Genomic DNA, 23,951 nt, shown 5'->3' on the forward strand with positions numbered 1-23,951 from the left:
TTTTCCCCAGAAGTGGATGCCAGTGCTTTTGTTCTCAGCGGATCTCTCTGCAGCATACCCCAGTGTCTCTGGCATTTCCAGGTGTCAGTTGTTGCACAGCTTCCAGCGCTCCCAGCCGCTGCTGGGTTCCACTGCGCTCCAGTCACCAGTGCTTCTTGGAGTCAGCGTGGGCTGCAGGTTAAACGTCGCTCTCAAGTTATACAAGTCCTCAGTGTCTTTAATCCTCGCTCTCAAGTTATACAAGTCCTCAGTGTCTTTAACCCTCGCTCTCAAGTTATACAAGTCCTCAATGTCTTTAACCCTCGCTCCCAAGTTATACAAGTCCTCAGTATCTTTAACCCTCGCTCTCCAGTTATACAAATCCTCAGTGTCTTTAACCACCGCTCTCAAGTTCTTCAAATCATCAGTGTCTTTAACCACCGCTCTCAAGTTCTTCAAATCATCAGTGTCTTTAACCACCGCTCTCAAGTTCTTCAAATCATCAGTGTCTTTAACCACCGCTCTCAAGTTCTTCAAATCATCAGTGTCTTTAACCACCGCTCTCAAGTTCTTCATATCAGTGTCTTTAACCACCGCTCTCAAATCATCAGTGTCTTTAACCACCGCTCTCAAGTTCTTCAAATTATCAGAGTCTTAACCATCGCTCTCAAGTTCCTCAAATCATCAGTGTCTTTTAACCACCGCTCTCAAGTTCTTCAGTCACCAGTATCTTTTACCATCATTCACAAGTACTTCCTGGACATTTCTCCATACACTCCTTCTCTGTTATGTGACATTGTGTTGCTTCCTTCCTGCAATAAAGTCCTTTAATATTTTCACCAAGCTTTACTGTCAGAGTCCTGTATGAGGAAGACCTATATCAAGCCATCCCTGTTCCGACCCAACTGTGGTTCCTCTCCCCTACCATCGGGAGAACCCCCGAGTTCACAACACCCCCAACCTAGGTCAGTGACAGTATACTCAGGCCTCATGGACCCGGGGGATCGGAGCCCAGAGGCAAGTACCATCCAGGACTTGATTTCTCGAGTACAAAGTCAGGAAGCAGCACAGGGCCAGGTGATGCATTACCTCCAGGAATTATCTGGCCGGCTGGATCAAATTCAGGCTTCTCTGGCTTCAGTAGTACCGGCCCCAGCTCCAGTACCCGCTCCAGTGGTTGTCTCTAGTAATGTTCCATCCTCCTCTGGAACCAGGTCACGCCTTCAGCTCCCTACTCCTTCTCGCTATAATGGGAATCCAAAGAATTGCCGTGGTTTTCTCAATCAGTGCGAGGTACATTTTGAACTGCTTTCACATAACTTCCCTACTGATCGGTCCAAGGTGGCATACATTATTTCTTTGCTCGAGGGTTCAGCGTTGGATTGGGTGTCTCCATTATGGGAGCGATCTGATCCATTGGTTTCTAGTTACACCAATTTCATTGCGTCATTCCGAAGGATCTTTGATGAGCCCGGCAAGACGACCGCTGCCTCTGCAGACTTGTTTCGTGTCCGACAAGGCTCTCGTTCAGTGGGACAGTATGTGATTAATTTTCAGACCATAGCCTCAGAACTGCGCTGGAATAATGATGCCCTTCGGACTGCCTTTTGGAACAGGCTCTCCGATCGTCTAAAGGACGAGTTGGTCACTAGAGATTTGCCGGATTCTTTAGAACAGTTGATCTCACTCTGTGTAAAGGTGGATCTTCGCATGCAGGAACGAGGTGGCGAACGTAGTCGGTCAGATCGATCAAGGGTCCGATCTCTTCGTCTAAGCAGACGGTTATCCCAAGTCCTGATGAACCCATGCAGATTAATCGATCTCGGCTGTCCCCGGAGGAACGTCAGCGTCGTCGTGAGGGTAGACTCTGCCTCTACTGTGGAGCCGCGGATCATTTTCTCAAGTTTTGCAAGTCTCGCCCGGGAAACGGGCAGTCCTAGCTTGTTCCGGAGGAGTCGAGCTAGGGGTTTCTTCTAAACCTTCTCCGCCAGTGGACTGTTTACTCTCCGTGTCTCTGTTCTCTGGGTCAATAGCCAAACAAGTTAAGGCTCTGCTGGACTCAGGGGCTGCAGGGAATTTAATTTCCCTTTCCTGTGCCCAGGATCTGAGTTTTCAGCTACGGTCGGTCGAACGACCTATTACGTTGACTGCTATCAATGGTACCCAAATTTCTAACGGTCTGATTTCAAGTTGTACAGTACCAATCAAACTGCAAGTGGGAGCTCTGCATCAAGAACACCTGGAATTTCTAGTGATTCGGGAGATGCCCCACGATCTGGTTCTTGGCCTTCCTTGGCTCAAACTTCACAACCCTCACGTCGACTGGAGTTCGACACAGATAACATCTTGGAGTCCTTTTTGTCATTCGAATTGTCTCACCCCTGTCTATCCACTCCGTGTATCTTCCAAGTCAGATGAAGGGCTCATTCCGGAGGCTTATTGGGAGTTTTCTGACGTGTTCTCGGAGCAAGCGGCCGATCAGCTACCACCGCATAGACCCTGGGACTGCCTCATTGAGCTCATTCCGGGGAAAATGCCACCTCGGGGTCGCACTTATCCCTTATCATCATTACCCGAGACCCAAGCTATGTCGGACTATATCAAGTCTAATCTGCAGAAAGGATTCATCCGCCCCTCTACCTCCCCGGCGGGGGCGGGTTTTTTATTTGTGAAGAAGAAGGACGGAGGGCTGAGACCATGTATTGACTATCGTGGTCTAAATGATGTCACCATTAAGAATAAGTATCCTTTGCCACTCATTACGGAGCTTTTTGATAGAGTTCGCGGAGCCCGAGTTTTCACCAAGCTTGATTTAAGGGGAGCTTATAATTTGATACGTATCCGACAAGGGGACGAATGGAAGACGGCCTTCAATACCAGGGACGGGCATTACGAGTATCTGGTAATGCCGTTTGGCCTCAGCAACGCCCCTGCAGTCTTCCAGGGATTCATTAATGAAGTCTTTCGGGATATGCTATACCTAAGTGTAGTGGTATATTTGGATGACATTCTGATATTTTCTAAAAATCTCACAGAGCACAGAATACAGGTCAAGGAGGTACTTCTTTGATTGCGAGAGAATCATCTTTATGGCAAGATTTCCAAATGTACTTTTGAGGTTCCTTCTATTCCATTTCTTGGTTACATAATTTCGGGCACGGAGCTTCGTATGGATCCAGAGAAACTCACTGCCATCCGGGACTGGACTCAGCCTCTTTCCTTGAAAGCGGTACAACGATTTCTGGGTTTTGCAAATTACTACCGGAAATTCATAAAGGGATTTTCTACCATCGTGGCACCTATTACTGCCCTAACCAAGAAGGGTTCTGACCCAAGTCATTGGTCCTCCGAAGCTGTAGCAGCGTTCGCTCAGTTAAAGGCAGCCTTTATGTCCGCTCCAGTACTTCAACAACCAAATTTTTCAAAACCATTCTTTTTGGAAGTTGATGCCTCCACGGTAGGCATAGGTGCCGTGCTTTCGCAATACGCTCCAGATGGGAAGTTACATCCATGTGGTTTCCATTCTCGCAAATTCTCTCCTGCGGAACAGAATTACACCATTGGAGACAAAGAGCTTTTGGCAATAAAATCTGCCTTGGAGGAATGGAGATATCTTTTGGAAGGTGCTAAACATCTAATTACAATTTTCACTGATCATAAGAATTTGCTGTACCTCAAGACGGCCCAGTGCTTGAATTCCCGTCAAGCTAGATGGGCGCTCTTCTTTACTCGGTTTTCGTTTGTTATTAAGTACCGGGCCGGGACTTTTAACACCAAGGCTGATGCTTTATCCCGTTCCTTAACAGCTTCGGATGAGGAGAATTCCGTTGAGAAGGCTTTGATTCTCAGTCCAGTTTCTATGTCAGCGGCTCCCACCGCTCTGGGTCCTCCTCCTGGGAGAATGTCTGTGCCAGCTAAATTTCGACCAAGGTTGTTGCAGTGGGCTCATATTTCCAAGTTTTCCAGTCACCCTGGAGTTCAAAAGATGTGGGAGTTTCTACGAAGGTCTTACTGGTGGGACACTATGAAGAAGGATATTCAAGATTATGTCAGCTCATGTCCTCAGTGTGCTCAGCACAAAATTCTTTGTTTGCCTCCTGCGGGGTTGTTGCATCCACTGTCCATTCCTCAGAGGCCTTGGACCCATATCTCTATGGACTTTGTCACCGAATTGCCCCTCTCCAAGGGTCACAATACTGTCTGGGTAATTATCGACCGTTTCTCTAAGATGGCACATTTCGTACCTTTGACCGGGTTACCATCAGCTCCCAAGTTGGCGTTGTTATTTATCCGAGAACATTTCCGCCTGCACGGCTTACCTCAGGAAATCGTCTCTGACTGGGGGGTACAATTCACTACAAGATTCTGGAGAGCTCTCTGTGCGGCCTTACAAATAAAACTCAAGTTTTCATCTGCTTACCATCCACAAACCAATGGGCAAACTGAACGCGTCAATCAAGATTTAGAGTCTTTTCTCCGTGTTTATCTCTCTCCCTCGCAAGATAATTGGGTGGAACTGTTGCCATGGGCCGAGTTTGCCCATAATCATCTGTACCACTCTTCGACTGGTGAGTCCCCATTTTTCATTAATTATGGGTTCCATCCTCAAGTTCCTGAATTACCCATTTGTCCTCCGGAGGATGTTCCTGCTGCAGCCTCTACTCTTCGACACTTCAGCCAAATTTGGAGTCGAGTTCATGCTAATCTCAAGAGAGTCTCCGGCCGCTATAAGTTCTTTGCGGATAGGAAGCAACGAGCAGCTCCCCAATACAAGGTTGGTGACAGGGTATGGCTCTCCACCCGCAACCTCCGGTTAAGGGTGACAACTATGAAGTTCGCCCCAAAGTTTATTGGTCCTTACCCCGTGTTACAAGTCCTGAACCCGGTTGTCTGCAAATTGGGATTGCCTTCCCACCTCCGGATACCAAACTCCTTTCATGTCTCTCTCCTTCGCCCCCTTATTTTAAACCGGTTCCATTTAAAATCCCCGAGGCCAACCTCTGCTGAGTCTGAAGCTGGAACGGACTTTGAAATCAAAGCTATTCTCGACTCTCGTTATCTTCACAAGAATCTACAGTATTTGGTGGAGTGGAAAGGTTTTGGCCCCGAGGAGAGGAGCTGGGTCAAGGCTACTGAAGTTATGGCTCCCCGACTGGTGCGGATTTTCCATTCCAGACATCCAACAAAACCTGGAAAGTGTCAGGGGGCCACTCCTGGAGGAGGGGGTACTGTCACACGCCATGGGTGGCGTTCGCCGCACTTACCCCTGCGTGCCTGCTGGTCTGTGTTGCGGCCTTCGGTGGTCCACGGGCTCCGGCGTCTGGCTGGCGCGGCTCCCGGCGGTTCCCCGGGGCAGGGGCGCCGCCATGACACCCGGCATCACGTGGGCGGGGAGCAGGTGACGTCATCGGACTGTTCCGCCAATCCAGCGGTGGCGGGAGATTCAAAGGCAGACGCCGGGCAGAGCCTCGGCGCCTGAGTATCGTCTTTTCCCCAGAAGTGGATGCCAGTGCTTCTGTTCTCAGCGGATCTCTCTGCAGCATACCCCAGTGTCTCCAGCATTTCCCGGTGTCAGTTGTTGCACAGCTTCCAGCGCTCCCAGCCGCTGCTGGGTTCCACTGCGCTCCAGTCACCAGTGCTTCTTGGAGTCAGCGTGGGCTGCAGGTAAACGTTGCTCTCAAGTTATACAAGTCCTCAGTGTCTTCAATCCTCGCTCTCAAGTTATACAAGTCCTCAGTGTCTTTAACCCTCGCTCTCAAGTTATACAAGTCCTCAGTGTCTTTAACCCTCGCTCTCAAGTTATACAAGTCCTGAGTATCTTTAACCCTCGCTCTCCAGTTATACAAATACTCAGTGTCTTTAACCACCGCTCTCAAGTTCTTCAAATCATCAGTGTCTTTAACCACCGCTCTCAAGTTCTTCAAATCATCAGTGTCTTTAACCACCGCTCTCAAGTTCTTCAAATCATCAGTGTCTTTAACCACCGCTCTCAAGTTCTTCAAATCATCAGTGTCTTTAACCACCACTCTCAAGTTCTTCAAATCATCAGTGTCTTTAACCACCGCTCTCAAGTTCTTCAAATCATCAGTGTCTTTAACCACCGCTCTCAAGTTCTTCAAATCATCAGTGTCTTTAACCACCGCTCTCAAATCATCAGTGTCTTTAACCACCGCTCTCAAGTTCTTCAAATTATCAGAGTCTTAACCACCGCTCTCAAGTTCCTCAAATCATCAGTGTCTTTTAACCACCGCTCTCAAGTTCTTCAGTCACCAGTATCTTTTACCATCATTCACAAGTACTTCCTGGACATTTCTCCATACACTCCTTCTCTGTTATGTGACATTGTGTTGCTCCCGTCCTGCAATAAAGTCCTTTAATATTTTCACCAAGCTTTACTGTCAGAGTCCTGTATGAGGAAGACCTATATCAAGTCATCCCTGTTCCGACCCAACTGTGGTTCCTCTCCCCTACCATCGGGAGAACCCCCGAGTTCACAACACCCCCAACCTAGGTCAGTGACACCTGGTGTCTGCTGGCCTGTGCTGGGTGGCCCGCTGGCCTGACTGGGTAGCCCGCTGACCTGTCTGATAGCAAAAAGGGGTCTGCTGGCCTGTGCTGGGTGGCCCACTGGCCTGTGTGATGGTGCCGGGGGCCAGCTAGCGCTGGTAGTCTGCTGTCCTGTGCTGGCTGGCCTTCTGGCCTAAGCTGATGGTGCCAAGGGTCTGCTGGCCTGTACTGGTTGGCCCGTTGGCCTGCCTGATGATGCCAGGGTCTGCTGGCCTGAGATGGTTGGCCTACTGGCCTGTCTGATGGTGCCGGGGGTCTATTAGTCTGTCCTGGGTGGCCTGCTGGTTATCTGATGGTGTTGGGGGCCAGCTGGCCTGTGCTGGTTGACCCACTGGCCTATCTGATGGAGCTGGGGTCTGCTGGCCTGTGCTGGGTGGCCACTGGCTTGTGCTGGGTAGCCTTCTGGCCTGTCTGATGGTGAGAGTGCCGAATCCGTCAATTGACCCATCACGATCTCTATTTTCTGTTCTTCGGTTAGTGGGTACAGACGGAACATGGAATACATCTTGTCTTTAAATTCTTTGAATGTACTCGAAGCCGGAACTTGTTTTCCTGCATATGTCGGTAACCATGGTGCTCCAAAATAGTAGGGCATAGTCAACGGTGATGCCGCCATGGTGGTCGTGTTTCTTTGCCCGGGTGACGCTGGCAGCATTCTCCTGCCGGATGCTGATGTGGGTGTAGCGGGAACCCGTGGATCGGTCATCTTGTTTGTATCCTGTTTGCGGATGCCAATTGTGATACGTTAGCGTACCTGGAGTTTCCGGTCTGTCCTGTTGCGGCTGTTCTGGTCGACCTGTTCCCAAGTGCGGCTCCTCCTGGATCTGCGTAGAACACCTGTATAGGATTTAGGCAGAAGGACGGGGATACCCCTGTATGGACAACACCCCCAAAGTGTGTAAGGATTACTACGGTATGATACAATAACGCAGATTTATTGTAAAAAAAAACAAGAATGGGTACTACCCTGGTTAAGTGACTTGGATTCGCAGGTGGGTAAACTCAGTACAATCCACTAAGGCACATTATCTCATATTACATTAGTGATTTAATGAACACTTTTCAACATCAACTTGAACACTTTTCTTACATCAATGGACACGTTATCATATTAGAAATAACAAATGCAAGAGGTCATATTTGAGATACGAATGTAAGAGAATTTCAACATTAAATTAATGGGCCACCGGGTGGCGCTATGAACTCCTATCAGAGTCTCTGACGCTATATAATGTCCTGAAGGTCCAGGTGTGAGTCCACGTAAGGCTCGTAGTAACTCCAAAGGAATATAGGGGTTAGAGATGATACAGGGTTAAATGTTTAGTGACCAGGCATCAGTGGTAACGGGGAGGGTTGCACAATGGATTGGTTGGTGCCGCATATCCGGGTCTTGGTGTGATTTCCAGGGGGTGAGTGGACAGGGCTGTCTCTAGATCCTGACTAATACAGGGGGGGGGGCTCAACATGGGGAGCAGGTACCTGGTTCTGTTCGGGGTCCAGATGTGGTTCTCCCTTCCTCTTGGGTGCTCAGGTGCACGGCGCTCCCCAGATCGCAGTCGGCTCCTGCCGCGGCTGCAGCAGCACTTATCCCCTTCTCCTGCACTGTCTGGCGGCTTGCTCTCCCCTGCCCGCGGCTCTCCTCCACGGCTGGCTGGTGACTCCCTCTCCGTCAGCGGTAGCGCTGACTCCAGCAGCTGCTTTCCCTCTTCCACACGGCCGATGTCAGCGCGGCGGTGTGCAGCATCCGGTCCTCCCGCAAGTGGCTCTCTCTTTCTACCGGTCGGCGGAGGTTCCCCTCTCCCCTCGGCGCCAACCCCTCCTCCTCCTTCAGCCCGATCCGAGCCAGCCAATCCCCGGGGTCTGTCTTCCCGCTCCGTAGGACCCATTCTCCCTGGCACTGGGTCCTAGTGTCCTCCATGTGGCTGTGGTTGCCTAGCAAACAAACAGTCCATTAACCCCTGCGGGGATCATCAGCCGCAGTTGTATTTAGCAGGGGCTGGGGGGGGAGCAGATGCCGGGCATCACATATGCATTATGCCTTGGACAGATATAAAGTACCAGCCAATCAGCTCCTAACTGCCATGTTAAAAGCTGTGTTTGAAAAATGACAGGAACTGGTTGGTTGGTACTTTGGGGCAGATGTATTAAGCCTGGAGAAGTGATAAAGCAGTGATAAGTGCAAGGTGATAACGCACCAGCCAATCAGCACCAATATGTAAATTTACAGTTAGGAGCTGATTGGCTGGTGCGTTATCACCTTGCACTTATCACTGCTTTATCACTTCTCCAGGCTTAATACATCTGCCCCTTTATCTCCAGAGCTTAGCACAAGAATTTCCAAATTAAGGGGGGTACACACGGAGAGATCCGTGTTTAAAATCTAAGCAATCTGACTAGATTGCTTAGATTTTAAGCAGGGATCTGTCGTGTGTATGCCTCCAGCAATAGCGATGCGCGGCCCCATACATCGCTATCACCGGTGCTAGATTGAGCCTGCATGCAGTCTCAATCTAGCGGGTTGCTCTCTTCAGCGCTGTGTGAAGTGAGCGGCCCCCCGTCTCCCCCTCCTCGCTCAGCACACTTTGCGCTGTGCTGCGCGGGGGGAGAGATGTGTGCTGAGCGGTCTGTGTTAAGATCGCTAAGCACACATCTCTCCCGTCAGTACTGGCCTTTACAGCAAAGGCCAGTACTCACCAGCAGATCAGGGGAGAGATGTGTGCTGAGCGAACCGCTCAGCACACATCTCTCCCCCCGTTCAGCACAGCGGATGTGTGCTGAACGTGCAGGGGGGGGAGAGATGCACCAGCGGGTGAAATGAGCGACCTGCTAGATTGAGCCTGCATGCAGGCCAATCTAGCAGCAGCGATAGCGACGCGCGGGGCCGCACATCGCTATCGCTGTGGTGGGTACACACGGACAGATCTTGCTGAAAATCTAAGCAATCTAGTCAGATTGCTTAGATTATCGCTCCGTGAGTACCCCACTTAACATCTTGTTAACTAAATGATAACTAATCTTACTATGTAAACATACTACTAATGTAATACCCCCAATAATGGAGGTATTACATCTATCGCTCAACCGTGTGCTTTTCTGCACAAGCACAAGCAGAGAGGAGCCCTGTGATTGGTCAACAGGAAGACTGGCAACAACTGGTAGGAGAGAAAAGGCAGTTGGTCAGTGGCAGTTGGTCTGTAAAAAGTGAGAGAACAGCTCTGGTGGCCATCTTGTGAGGGGGAGACATCAAGGCTAAGTAAAGACACTACAGGTGGAATTAAATTGTTTGAAAAGTCAGTTAGGTGTCTTTTTTCCCCAGACTATTAGATAGGAAAAAACAGACACCCAACTGACTTGTCAAACAATTGAATACCCCCCTACAAGACTAATACAGGAGTCAGAGCAGAAATCTTTACAGTGACTTCCAGCAAAGCCACTGGGCAGGGCTGCTTCTAGACATTTTGGCTCCCAGTGCGAGCATTAAAAAAGGCAAAACCCCCCCCCTCCTTCACTGTAGACATAAAACCCAGAGAGGGGGCATGGCCTAACTAAAATGGGCGTGTCATCGCTAAAATAGGCGTGACCTCGCAGAAAAAGACTACCTTACCCCTCCAGTTTTTGAAACTGCAACAACAGACCTCAGCAACAACAGGAAAAAATAAGATTTTACTTACCGATAAATCTATTTCTCGGAGTCCGTAGTGGATGCTGGGGTTCCTGAAAGGACCATGGGGAATAGCGGCTCCGCAGGAGACAGGGCACAAAAAGTAAAGCTTTTCCGATCAGGTGGTGTGCACTGGCTCCTCCCCCTATGACCCTCCTCCAGACTCCAGTTAGGTACTGTGCCCGGACGAGCGTACACAATAAGGGAGGATTTTGAATCCCGGGTAAGACTCATACCAGCCACACCAATCACACCGTACAACTTGTGATCTAAACCCAGTTAACAGTATGATAACAGCGGAGCCTCTGAAAGATGGCTTCCTTTAACAATAACCCGAATTAGTTAACAATAACTATGTACAACTTATGCAGATAATCCGCACTTGGGATGGGCGCCCAGCATCCACTACGGACTCCGAGAAATAGATTTATCGGTAAGTAAAATCTTATTTTCTCTATCGTCCTAGTGGATGCTGGGGTTCCTGAAAGGACCATGGGGATTATACCAAAGCTCCCAAACGGGCGGGAGAGTGCGGATGACTCTGCAGCACCGAATGAGAGAACTCCAGGTCCTCCTTAGCCAGAGTATCAAATTTGTAAAATTTTACAAACGTGTTCTCCCCTGACCACGTAGCTGCTCGGCAAAGTTGTAATGCCGAGACCCCTCGGGCAGCCGCCCAAGATGAGCCCACCTTCCTTGTGGAGTGGGCCTTTACAGATTTAGGCTGTGGCAAGCCTGCCACAGAATGTGCAAGTTGGATTGTGCTACAGATCCAACGAGCAATCGTCTGCTTAGACGCAGGAGCACCCATCTTGTTGGGTGCATACAATATAAACAACGAGTCAGATTTTCTGACTCCAGCTGTCCTTGCAATATATATTTTTAATGCTCTGACAACGTCCAGTAACTTGGAGTCCTCCAAGTCACTTGTAGCCGCAGGCACTACAATAGGCTGGTTCAGATGAAATGCTGACACCACCTTAGGGAGAAAATGCGGACGAGTTCGCAGTTCTGCCCTGTCCGAATGGAAAATCAGATATGGGCTTTTGTAAGATAAAGCTGCCAATTCTGACACTCTCCTGGCAGAAGCCAGGGCTAGAAGCATGGTCACTTTCCATGTGAGATATTTCAAATCCACCTTTTTTAGTGGTTCAAACCAATGAGATTTTAGGAAGTCCAAAACCACATTTAGATCCCACGGTGCCACTGGAGGCACCACAGGAGGCTGTATATGCAGCACTCCCTTAACAAAGGTCTGGACTTCAGGGACTGAAGCCAATTCTTTTTGAAAGAAAATCGACAGGGCCGAAATTTGAACCTTAATAGATCCCAATTTGAGACCCATTGACAATCCTGATTGCAGGAAATGTAGGAATCGACCCAGTTGAAATTCCTCCGTCGGAGCACTCCGATCTTCGCACCACGCAACATATTTTCGCCAAATTCGGTGATAATGTTGCACGGTTACTTCCTTCCTTGCTTTAATCAAAGTAGGAATGACTTCTTCCGGCATGCCTCTTTCCTTTAGGATCCGGCGTTCAACCGCCATGCCGTCAAACGCAGCCGCGGTAAGTCTTGAAACAGACAGGGACCCTGCTGAAGCAAGTCCCTCCTTAGAGGTAGAGGCCACGGATCTTCCGTGATCATCTCTTGAAGTTCCGGGTACCAAGTCCTCCTTGGCCAATCCGGAACCACTAGTATCGTTCTTACGCCTCTTTGCCGTATAATTCTCAATACTTTTGGTATGAGAGGCAGAGGAGGAAACACATACACCGACTGGTACACCCAAGGCGTTACCAGCGCGTCCACAGCTATTGCCTGCGGATCTCTTGACCTGGCGCAATACCTGTCCAGTTTTTTGTTGAGGCGAGACGCCATCATGTCCACCATTGGTCTTTCCCAACGGGTTACCAGCATGTGGAAGACTTCTGGATGAAGTCCCCACTCTCCCGGGTGAAGATCGTGTCTGCTGAGGAAGTCTGCTTCCCAGTTGTCCACTCCCGGGATGAACACTGCTGACAGTGCTATCACATGATTCTCTGCCCAGCGAAGAATCCTTGCAGCTTCTGCCATTGCCCTCCTGCTTCTTGTGCCGCCCTGTCTGTTCACATGGGCGACTGCCGTGATGTTGTCCGACTGGATCAATACCGGTTTTCCCTGAAGCAGAGGTTCTGCCTGGTTTAGAGCATTGTATATTGCTCTTAGTTCCAGAATGTTTATGTGAAGAGACGTTTCCAGGCTCGTCCATACTCCCTGGAAGTTTCTTCCTTGTGTGACTGCTCCCCAGCCTCTCAGGCTGGCGTCCGTGGTCACCAGGATCCAATCCTGTATGCCGAATCTGCGGCCCTCCAATAGATGAGCACTCTGCAACCACCACAGAAGAGACACCCTTGTCCTTGGAGACAGGGTTATCCGTAGGTGCATCTGAAGATGCGACCCTGACCATTTGTCCAACAGATCCCTTTGGAAAATTCTTGCGTGGAATCTGCCGAATGGAATCGCTTCGTAAGAAGCCACCATTTTTCCCAGGACTCTTGTGCATTGATGTACAGACACCTTTCCTGGTTTTAGGAGGTTCCTGACAAGCTCGGATAACTCCTTGGCTTTTTCCTCCGGGAGAAAAACCTTTTTCTGAACCGTGTCCAGAATCATCCCTAGGAACAGCAGACGAGTTGTCGGCATTAACTGGGATTTTGGAATATTCAGAATCCACCCGTGCTGTTTTAGCACTTCTTGAGACAGTGCTAATCCCATCTCTAGCTGTTCTCTGGACCTCGCCCTTATTAGGAGATCGTCCAAGTATGGGATAATTAATACGCCTTTTCTTCGAAGAAGAATCATCATCTCGGCCATTACCTTTGTAAAGATCCGAGGTGCCGTGGACAATCCGAACGGCAGCGTCTGAAACTGATAGTGACAGTTTTGTACAACGAACCTGAGGTACCCCTGGTGTGAGGGGTAAATTGGAACGTGGAGATACGCATCCTTGATGTCCAAGGATACCATAAAGTTCCCCTCTTCCAGGTTCGCTATCACTGCTCTGAGTGACTCCATTTTGAACTTGAACTTCTTTATGTACAGGTTCAAGGACTTCAGATTTAGAATAGGCCTTACCGAGCCATCCGGCTTCGGTACCACAAAAAGAGTGGAATAATACCCCTTCCCTTGTTGCAGAAGAGGTACCTTGACTATCACCTGCTGAGAGTACAGCTTGTGAATGGCTTCCAACACCGTCTCCCTTTCGGAGGGGGACGTTGGTAAAGCAGACCTCAGGAAACGGCGAGGTGGATCTGTCTCTAATTCCAACCTGTATCCCTGAGATATTATCTGCAGGATCCAGGGATCTACTTGCGAGTGAGCCCACTGCGCGCTGTAATTTTTGAGACGACCGCCCACCGTCCCCGAGTCCGCTTGAGAAGCCCCAGCGTCATGCTGAGGCTTTTGTAGAAGCCGGGGAGGGCTTCTGATCCTGGGAAGGAGCTGCGTGTTGCTGTCTCTTCCCTCGACCTTTGCCTCGTGGCAAATATGAATAGCCCTTTGCTCTCTTATTTTTAAAGGAACGAAAGGGCTGCGGTTGAAAAGTCGGTGCCTTTTTCTGTTGGGGAGTGACTTGAGGTAGAAAGGTGGATTTCCCGGCTGTAGCCGTGGCCACCAAATCTGATAGACCGACTCCAAATAACTCCTCCCCCTTATACGGCAAAACTTCCATATGCCGTTTTGAATCCGCATCGCCTGTCCACTGTCGCGTCCATAAAGCTCTTCTGGCCGAAATGGACATAGCACTTACCCGTGATGCCAGTGTGCATATATCCCTCTGTGCATCACGCATATAAAGAAATGCATCCTTTATTTGTTCTAACGACAGTAGAATATTGTCCCTGTCCAGGGTATCAATATTTTCAATCAGGGATTCTGACCAAACTACCCCCGCACTGCCCATCCAGGCAGTTGCTACAGCTGGTCGTAGTATAACACCTGCATGTGTGTATATACTTTTTTGGATATTTTCCATCCTCCTATCTGATGGATCTTTAAGTGCGGCCGTCTCAGGAGAGGGTAACGCCACTTGTTTAGATAAGCGTGTTAGCGCCTTGTCCACCCTAGGAGGTGTTTCCCAGCGCTCCCTAACCTCTGGCGGGAAAGGGTATAATGCCAATAATTTCTTTGAAATTATCAGCTTTTTATCAGGGGCAACCCACGCTTCATTACACACGTCATTTAGTTCTTCTGATTCAGGAAAAACTATAGGTAGTTTTTTCATACCCCACATAATACCCTGTTTAGTGGTACCTGTAGTATCAGCTAAATGTAACGCCTCCTTCATTGCCAAAATCATATAACGTGTGGCCCTACTGGAAAATACGGTTGATTCGTCACCGTCACCACTGGAGTCATCGCCTGTGTCTGGGTCTGTGTCGACCGACTGAGGCAAAGGGCGTTTCACAGCCCCTGACGGTGTTTGAGTCGCCTGGACAGGCACTAATTGATTGTCCGGCCGTCTCATGTCGTCAAACGACTGCTTTAGCGTGTTGACACTATCCCGTAGTTCCATAAATAAAGGCATCCATTCTGGTGTCGACCCCCTAGGAGGTGACATCCCCATATTTGGCAATTGCTCCGCCTCCACACCAATATCGTCCTCATACATGTCGACACACACGTACCGACACACAGCAGACACACAGGGAATGCTCCTAATGAAGACAGGACCCACTAGCCCTTTGGGGAGACAGAGGGAGAGTTTGCCAGCACACACCAAAAGCGCTATATATATATATCAGGGATAGCCTTATAATAAGTGCTCCCCTATAGCTGCTTTGTTATATAAAAATATCGCCATAAATTTGCCCCCCCTCTCTGTTTTACCCTGTTTCTGTAGTGCAGTGCAGGGGAGAGACCTGGGAGCCGTCCTGACCAGCGGAGCTGTGAGAGGAAATGGCGCCGTGTGCTGAGGAGATAGGCCCCGCCCCTTTTCCGGCGGGCTCGTCTCCCGCTATTTTGAGAAATCAGGCAGGGGTTAAATATCTCCATATAGCCTCTAGGGCTATATGTGAGGTATTTTTAGCCTTTATAGGTACTCATTTTGCCTCCCAGGGCGCCCCCCTCCCAGCGCCCTGCACCCTCAGTGACTGCCGTGTGAAGTGTGCTGAGAGGAAAATGGCGCACAGCTGCAGTGCTGTGCGCTACCTTTAGAAGACTGCAGGAGTCTTCAGCCGCCGATTCTGGACCTCTTCTGTCTTCAGCATCTGCAAGGGGGCCGGCGGCGCGGCTCCGGTGACCATCCAGGCTGTACCTGTGATCGTCCCTCTGGAGCTTGATGTCCAGTAGCCAAGAAGCCAATCCATCCTGCACGCAGGTGAGTTGACTCCTTCTCCCCTCAGTCCCTCGCTGCAGTGATCCTGTTGCCAGCAGGAATCACTGTAACATAAAAAACCTAGCTAAACTTTCTCTAAGCAGCTCTTTAGGAGAGCCACCTAGATTGCACCCTTCTCGGCCGGGCACAAAAATCTAACTGGAGTCTGGAGGAGGGTCATAGGGGGAGGAGCCAGTGCACACCACCTGATCGGAAAAGCTTTACTTTTTGTGCCCTGTCTCCTGCGGAGCCGCTATTCCCCATGGTCCTTTCAGGAACCCCAGCATCCACTACGGACTCCGAGAAATAGATTTATCGGTAAGTAAAAAATAAGGAAAAATAAAAAACATTCCACCATATTAAGCCCCACACAGTATTGCCCCTTATTATGCCCCTTGCACCATATAGTGCTATACACCGCAATGCCCGTGATACGTTATGCCCTACAGTAAAGCTTCTAATTACTTTTAAATTACCTACTCATTGCCAGGGGTTTCATGCGCTGGGTGTCATGCTCATTACCAAGAGTTTCATGCGCTGGTTGTCATGCTCATAGCCAGGGGTGTCATGTGCTGGGATCCATGCTCATTGCCAAGGGTAATGCTCGTTGCCAAGGGTAATGCTCATTGCCAAGGGGCTATGCTCTCCGTCGTCCATAGTACTCCACTCGGTGGGGTGGAGTTTCACGGAAAGATGCGTTTGTGTCGTGATGTCACAACGCAACCGCATCATTTTGCAAAAACTCTGCCCCCCAAGCAGAGTACTAAGGAAGAGGGAGGAGGGGGAGCAGAAGAGGATCCACAAAGTTCTGCAGAGGGTGCCCCGTGCGATCGCACAGCTCGCCCACTGCTAGAAATGGCACTGCCACTGGGGTGTCAGTGGGAAGCAGAGCGGAGAGAAAATAAATAAACACTGCTGTGGCTGTATTTGGAGGAAGAGTCTGAGGAGCAGATCATTTGGGTGAGAATATTCCAGCTGTTATATGCTAATCACACACAAAGGGGGGCATTTATCTTAGATGGTGCTGGGGTGGTGACCTCTCAGATGGTGGTGTCGGTGTTGGCCTCTCATTTGTTGCCAGCTGACCTGTCAGATGGTGTTGGGAGCATTCTGGCTTGTCACATGGTGTTGGGAGCCCAATAGCCTGTCAGTAAATGCTGCGGCCTAGCTAGAGTATCAATTGTTGCTGAAGGCCAATGGCCTGGCAGATTATGCTGGGGGACACAATGGCCTAGCAGATGGTGCTGGTGCCCTCTAACCTGTCAGCTAGTGGTATTGGACCCCACGCCAGTCAGATGGAGCTGCTGGGCTGTCTGATGGTCTGTGCCGGGTGGCCCGCTAGTGGCCTGTCCGATGGCCTATGCCGGGTGGCCCATTTGTGTCTTGTCTGATGGCGCCAGGAGCCCACTTGTGGCCTGTTTGATGGCCTGTGTCAGGTCGCTTGCTTGTTGTCTATCTGATGGTGCCAGTGGCCCACTTGTAGCCTGTCTGATTGCCTGTGACAGATGGCTGGCTTGTGGCCTGTCTGATGGAGCTAGGGGCCAGCTTGTTGCCTGTCTGCCGGGTGGCCCGCTTGTGGCCTGTCTGCTGGCCTGTGCTGAGTGGCCTGCTGGCCTGTCTGATGGTGCTGGAGTCTGCTGGCCTTACCTTGGTGGCCCGCTGGCCTGTCTGATGTCGCTGGGGGTCTGCTGGCCTGTGCTGGATGGCCTGTCTGATGGTATCGGGGGTCTACTGGCCTGAGCTGGGTGGCCCGCTGGCCTGTCTGATGGGGGAGGCACTCCAAATACCGGCTGTTGGGATCCCGGCGCTCAGCATACCGGCGCCGGGATCCCGACAGCCGGTATACCGACAACTATTCTCCCACTTGGGGTGTCCACAACACCCCTAGAGGGAGAATAAACAGCGCCACTGTGCCCGCAAGGGGTTCTTTTGTGCTCAGCCTGCTGCCAGCATTCCAGCGGTGGGGTCCCGGCGCCAGGATCCTGACAGCCGGCCACTCGTAGTACACCCGTCTGATGGCACTGGAGGTCTGCTGGCCTGTGCTGGGTGGCCCGCTGGCCTGTTTGATGGCACCATGGGCCAGCTTGCCTGTGCTGGGTGGCCCGCTGGCCTGTCTGATGGCACTGGGGATCCGATGGCCTATGCTGGATGGCCGGCTGACCTGTCTGATGGTGCCGGGGGTTTGTGGCCTGTGCTGGGTGCTGTCTGATGGTGCCAGGCGTCTGCTGACTTGTGCTGGGTGGCCCGCTGGCCTCTCTGATGGCACCGGGGGTCTGCTGGCCTGAGATGGTTGGCCCACTGGCCTGTCTGATGGCAGTGGGACCAGCTGGCCTATGCAGGGTGGCCCGCAGTCCTGTCTGATGGCATTGGAAGTCTGCTGGCCTGTGCTGGATGGCCCGCTGGTCTCTTTGATGGAGCTGGGGGTCTGATTGCCTGTGCTGGGTGGCCCGTTAGCCTGTCTGATGGCGCCAAGGGTCTGCTGGCCATTGCTGGGTGGCATGCAAGCCTGTGCTGGATGGCCCGCTGGCCTATCTGATGGTGCTCGGGCTCTGCTGGCCTGTGCTGGGTGGCCCACTGGCCTGTCTGATGGTGCTGGAGGTCTGCTGGCCTGTGCTGGGTAGCCTGCTGGCCTGTCTGATAGCGAGAGGGGGTCTGCTGGCCTATGCTGGGCGGCCTGTCTGATGGAGCTGGGGTCTGCTGGCCTGTGCTGGGTAGCCCACTGACCTGCTTAATGGTGAGAGGCGGTCTGCTGGCCTGTGCAGGGTGGCAAGCTTGCGTGTCTGATGGAGCCAGGGGTCTGGTGGCCTTTGCTAGGTGGCCTGCTGACCTGTTTTATGGCGCTGTGCTGGATGGCTCGCTAACCTGTCTGATGGCGCCATGGGTCTGCTTGCTTGTACTGGTTGGCCTGCTGGCCTATCTGATGACGCTGGGGGTCTGCTGGCCTGTGCTGGGTGGCCCTCTGACCTGTGCTGGGTAGCCTGCTGACCTGTCTGATAGCAAGAAGGGGATCTGCTGGCCTGAGATGGTTGGCCTGCTGGCACCGGGGACTGCTGGCCTGTTTGATAGCGCCAGAGTTTTACTGGCCTGTGCTGGATGGCCCACTGTCCTATCTGATGGTCGCTGGGGCTCTGCTGGCCTGTGCTGGGTGGCCCACTGACCTGTGCTAGGTAGCCAGCTGACCTGTTGATAGCAAGAAGGGGCCGACTGGCCTGTGTGATGGTGCTGGGGGTCTGTTGGCCTGTAGTGGATGGCCTGCTGGACTGTCTGATTGCAAGAGGGGGTCTGCTGGCCTGTGCTGTGTGGACCGCTGGCCTGTCTGATGGAACCTAGTGTCTGCTGGCCTGTGCTGGGTGGCCCGCTGGCCTGGCTGGGTAGCCCGCTGACCTGTCTGATAGCAAAAAGGGGTCTGCTGGCCTGTGCTGGGTGGCCCACTGGCCTGTGTGATGGTGCCGGGGGCCAGCTAGCGCTGATAGTCTGCTGTCCTGTGCTGGCTGGCCTTCTGGCCAAAGCTGATGGTGCCAAGGGTCTGCTGGCCTGTACTGGTTGGCCCGTTGGCCTGCCTGATGATGCCAGGGTCTGCTGGCCTGAGATGGTTGGCCTGCGGGCCTGTCTGATGGTGCCGGGGGTCTATTGGTCTGTCCTGGGTGGCCTGCTGGTTATCTGATGGTGTTGGGGGCCAGCTGGCCTGTGCTGGTTGCCCCACTGGCCTATCTGATGGAGCTGGGGTCTGCTGGCTTGTGCTGGGTGGCCACTGGCTTGTGCTGGGTAGCCTGCTGGCCTGTATGATGGTGAGAGGGGGTCTGCTGGCCTGTGCTCGGTGCCCTGCTAGCCTATCTGATGGCGCCGGGAGTCTGCTGGTCTGTACTGAGTGGCCCGCTGGCCTGTCTGATGGTGCTGGGGGCCAGCTGGCCTCTGATGAGTGGCCCGCTGGCCTGTGTTGGTTGGCCCGCTGGCCTGTGGTGGCGCCGGGGGTCTGCTGGCCTGTGCTGGGTGGCCCGCTGGCCTGTGTGAGGGTGTTGGGGGCTAGCTTGCGCTGGTGGTCTGCTGTCCTGTGCTAGCTGGCCTACTGGCCTAAGCTGGGTGGCCCACTGGCCTGTCTGATGGTGCCGGGGGTCTACTGGCCTGTGCTGGGTGGCCCACTGGCCTGTCTGATGGCATATAGGGTCTGCTGCCTGTGCTGGCTGGCCTACTGGCCTTAGCTGGGTGGCCCACTGGCCTGTCTGATGGTGCCGGGGGTCTACTGGCCTGAGCTGGGTGGCCCACTGGCCTGTCTGATGGCATATAGGGTCTGCTGGCCTGTGCTGGTTGGTCTGCTGGCCTGTCTGATGGCGCCGGGGGTCTGCTTGCTTGTGCTGGGTAGCCCGCTGGCCTATCTAATGGCCACCCATACTATATTTTGGTGTGTCTTGACAAAAGGGCGGATGCCCCGAAACGTCGACACTACATGACCAGCATCTTTTTATTATCCATGCCTCCTGAGTGCCATTATTGATCCGCCGCTGGATGTATATATATATATATATATATATATATATATATTTATTTATATATATATAAAAACGTCAGTTGCCTGACGACGAAGAAAATTAATTTTCAAAACGTTGCAGTTTAACTGCCGTCTATACTGTGATTCATTGCTAAGTGCCGCGGAATGACCGTTACTATATGGGTGTTCACAGAGATACCCACCGCTGGCACCGGGACTCTACATGTGAGTTGACTGGTGTACGGTCTGTCATCCCCAGCCGGGGACAGAACACACAGCACTTCAGGACTTGGTGAAAGCAAGGTTAGCTTTACTTCAACGTTTCAAGGCACGAAGCCTCGTCGTCAGGAAACACCAAACAAATGTGAACAAGGTGACAGGCTTACCTTAAAAGCCCCCCATCTTAGACGTGCGACTTTACTCATGGTCCGGACGGCGTCGGCCCGGCTCCATTCACACTGCGGGGAGATGGAGGAGGAGAACAAGGGGGTTTTAAGGTAAGCCTGTCACCTTGTTCACATTTGTTTGGTGTTTGCTAATGATGAGGCTTCGTGCCTTGAAACGTTGAAGTAAAGCTCACACTGCTTTCACCAAGTCCTGCAGTGCCGTGTGTGACCCTGCCAGCAGCCACCCCCTACATCACAGCGGGTTCCGGAGGGCTGCCAGATCCCCCATCGATTGCTTACAGGTGTGCAGCACAACTAGGGCTGTCACTGGAAGTTGTCTGTCCCCCCTCCCACTTCGGAGGTAGGCAGGGGCCTTTGTCTCCCCTTAGGTGGTGGGTGTGCAGGAGAGGCACTGGTGTGTGATGGTGGGGTCAACTCCACTGTCACCCTGCCAGCAGCCACCCCCTCATCACTGATTGCCCACGGGTGTACTGCATGGCTAGGGCAGTCACTGGAGGTTGTCTGTCCCCCTCCATCTCAGAGGGAGGCAGCAGTCTTTGTACCCCCTTTTGCGGCGGGGGTGTGGGGGAGGTGCTGGTGGGCGATGGTAGTGGCTGGAGACGTCATCCCCTCTGTGCGCTTTTCTGAGCGCTGCCAGCAGCCTCCCCTCTCATCACTGCGATGTCTGGAGTGCTGCTGGATCACTCACCGATTGGCCAAGAGCGTGCTGCACAGCTGGGGCAGTCACTGGAGGTTTTCTGTCCCCCCTCCATCTCGGAGGGAGGAAGCGCCCTTTGTCCCCCCTTATGCGGCGGGGGTGCGGGAGAGGTGCTGGTGGTCGATGGTAGTGGCTGGAGGCCAGTGGCGCACACAGGGGGGGTTTCAGAGTACCTGGAAACCCCCCCTGATGAGCCAACATTTTTATTTTTGAGACTCCGTCTCTGTGTAGCTCTCTACATAAAGGGTGTCACGGGGATGGGGGGGAGCTGCTGCCATAGCAGCTCCCTCCGAAGTCCACACAGTGCTGCCTGTCATAGTCACCGTCAGCGGCAGGCAGAGGCAGTCACTGTCAGCGACGGAGATGCAGGAGTCAGGACATCGGCAATGATCTAAGCGGTGGACGGAGGCAGTCACCATCAGCGGCGGAGCTGCAGGACCTCGGCAATGGTGGAAGTGGCAGGAAGGCAGATGTGAGCATGTATATTTATTTTTTACAGTTTGTGAATACAGCTATACTATATATGTACATGTATAAACCTGCGGTTTAGAGTATCAATTACTTGAAAAGTCCTGGTCTAACCCTCCCCCTGCCCTACCTAACCCTCCCTTTTAGGTGCCTAACCCTAACCCCCACAACCTAACCCTAACCCCCCTTCCCCCGGGTGGCACATAAACCTAACTCACCCTCCCCGCACACCCTGCAGAGTCTCCCCCCGGAGCCTAACACCCCCCCCCCCCCCTTCATGGTGGTGCCTAACCCTAACCCCCCTCCCCGAACCCTAAACCAAACCCCCCCACCCTAACTCTAAGTCCCCTGGGGTCAACTAAACCTACCCCCCCCCCTCCATCCCCGGTGTAATACTTATCCAACCCACTGTGTCGACGGTCGGGATACGGCGTCGTGTCCTGGCCCCTTTTGGGATTCTGGTGCGGCATTCCGTTGTGTGTTGGGATTCTGGCGCATCCCATTATATATATATATATATACACATACATACATATATGTGTATTGTATGTGTGTGTATATATATATCGCATACTGTATCCGGCAACCCTCCTTTAGAAATCCTGCATTTGCAGCTGGAGGCGTCATCCCCTCTGGCCGCTCTGCGTGATCCGGGTGCCCCATTGTTTGCCCATGGACATGTGGCACAGTTGGGACTGTCACAGGAGGTTGTCTTTTCCTCCTCCAGCTTGGAGAGGTGCTGCTGGGTGATGGTGGTGGCTGGAGGGGTCATCCCCTCTGGCCACTCTGCCAGCAGCATCCCCCCCACCTGACTCTTGCTCACAGCTGTATGGCAATTTGGCCGGCATAGACCGAGGCCTACCTTTGGAGGGTGGGTGTGCCCTCCCGTGCATGCAGAGTCCTGGCCCAGCAACTTGGAAGGAGGCTTTCTGGCTGGCTCGCGACCCAGTGCTGTCATCGGCTGGGCAGGATGGCAGGTAGTTTCCCCTGGTCTGGTGGTGGATGTGGTGATAGGGACGGGGCACACCTGCTGCCTGAACCCGATGGCTGCAAGGTAGATCGTTGAGAGGGTCACTTACATTTTTTTCTTGTGTTTTTAGGTGGGGTTTGATTTATTTATTGTTTCTTTCTCCAGGCACTGCAGCGGCGGATGGCGATACAGGACAACCCCACTGCCCCGGGTATCCTTCCCGTACTGTTTTTTGAGGGGTGTAGCAGAGTGGCTTTCCCCCACATTCTGAGGAAGGGGTTACTTACCTGCAGCTCTGGGAGGACCCACACCCTTTCCTTAATTAGGACCAGCTGCTAAGGTATAAAAACCAGGCCAGATGAGTTAGTATGGGGAATGTGTGGGAGAGGCTGCACCTTTAGCAGCTCTCTCTGTCATGGAGAAATCTGCACACTGAAACTGCTGTGAATACTTTGCCTGTTTACACTGCTGTCTTCAAGTAAGCTGAATTGTTATTTTGAACTGTTGAAGGTATCCATTGAAAGAATCTATTACAGTGGCTATGACTGTCAGCCGGAAATAAAAGCTTACTTGTTTGCAATACTTCTGACTCCCGTTGGTCGTCTGGAACTTACGCACTACATTGTAGTGTCAGAAGTGGGATAAGTGCGTTCTGGGCAACGGATCCTGAACAGGTGACCATGGAAGCCATTATGCAACAGATGTTGGACTTCTTTAAACAGCAGCAAGCAGTAGTGAATGCTACAGTACTCCCCAAAATGCAGGCCTCAGATGATGTGGAGGCCTTTCTTACAACCTTTGGAAGGGTTACCTTGCATGCATTGCCCAAATAATCCTGGGCCCTACGGATTGCCCCTCTGCTAACAAGGGAGGCCCAAGCTGCATGTGCCGTCCTGTCACTGGAAAAGGCAAAAGATTATGACCGCGTGAAGGCTGCTGTGGCCGACCAATCTGACCTTTTCCCAGAAGCGTACCGGCAAAAATTCAGGTCTGTTTCCTACTACCCTGATGTGAGGTCATGTGTTGTGGCCCAGAGGCTAGCCAACCTTGCGGTTAAGTGGCTCCAGCCAGTCTGAAATAACTCTGCCCGGCTAGTGGACTTGATCACCTTGGAACAATTTACTGCTCTCCTTCCTGCCAAGATTGCGCGCTGGGTCCAACTGCATCGGGTTGACACTTCAGACTCCGCAGTCCGGCTAGTGGAAAATGCATTGCTGGCGCAGGAAGGTAAGAGGAACCTTTCTACTTTAATTATGCTGGAGTCTCCACGTCTAGCCCCGCAGTAACCGTTGTCTCGGGGTAAGGTGTCCCCACGTCGGGATCCGGAGAGACGTCAGTCTCCCTCTCAGACGCTGACCTTGGA

At 52.1% G+C, this 23,951-nt stretch overlaps 1 long non-coding RNA gene across 1 annotated transcript in view; it reads right to left on the reverse strand.

Annotated features, from left to right (window-relative positions):
- LOC134929398 (uncharacterized) overlaps positions 1–23,951 on the reverse strand; it is a 42,355-nt gene that overhangs the window by 7,266 nt on the left and 11,138 nt on the right. The window contains exon 2 of the long non-coding RNA XR_010178560.1: positions 8,026–8,478. This is a non-coding gene — a long non-coding RNA (uncharacterized LOC134929398). The remainder of the gene's footprint in view (positions 1–8,025; positions 8,479–23,951) is intronic.

This window comes from Pseudophryne corroboree, chromosome 1 (genome assembly GCF_028390025.1).
Source record: "Pseudophryne corroboree isolate aPseCor3 chromosome 1, aPseCor3.hap2, whole genome shotgun sequence".
In the NCBI taxonomy this organism is placed as follows: domain Eukaryota; kingdom Metazoa; phylum Chordata; class Amphibia; order Anura; family Myobatrachidae; genus Pseudophryne; species Pseudophryne corroboree.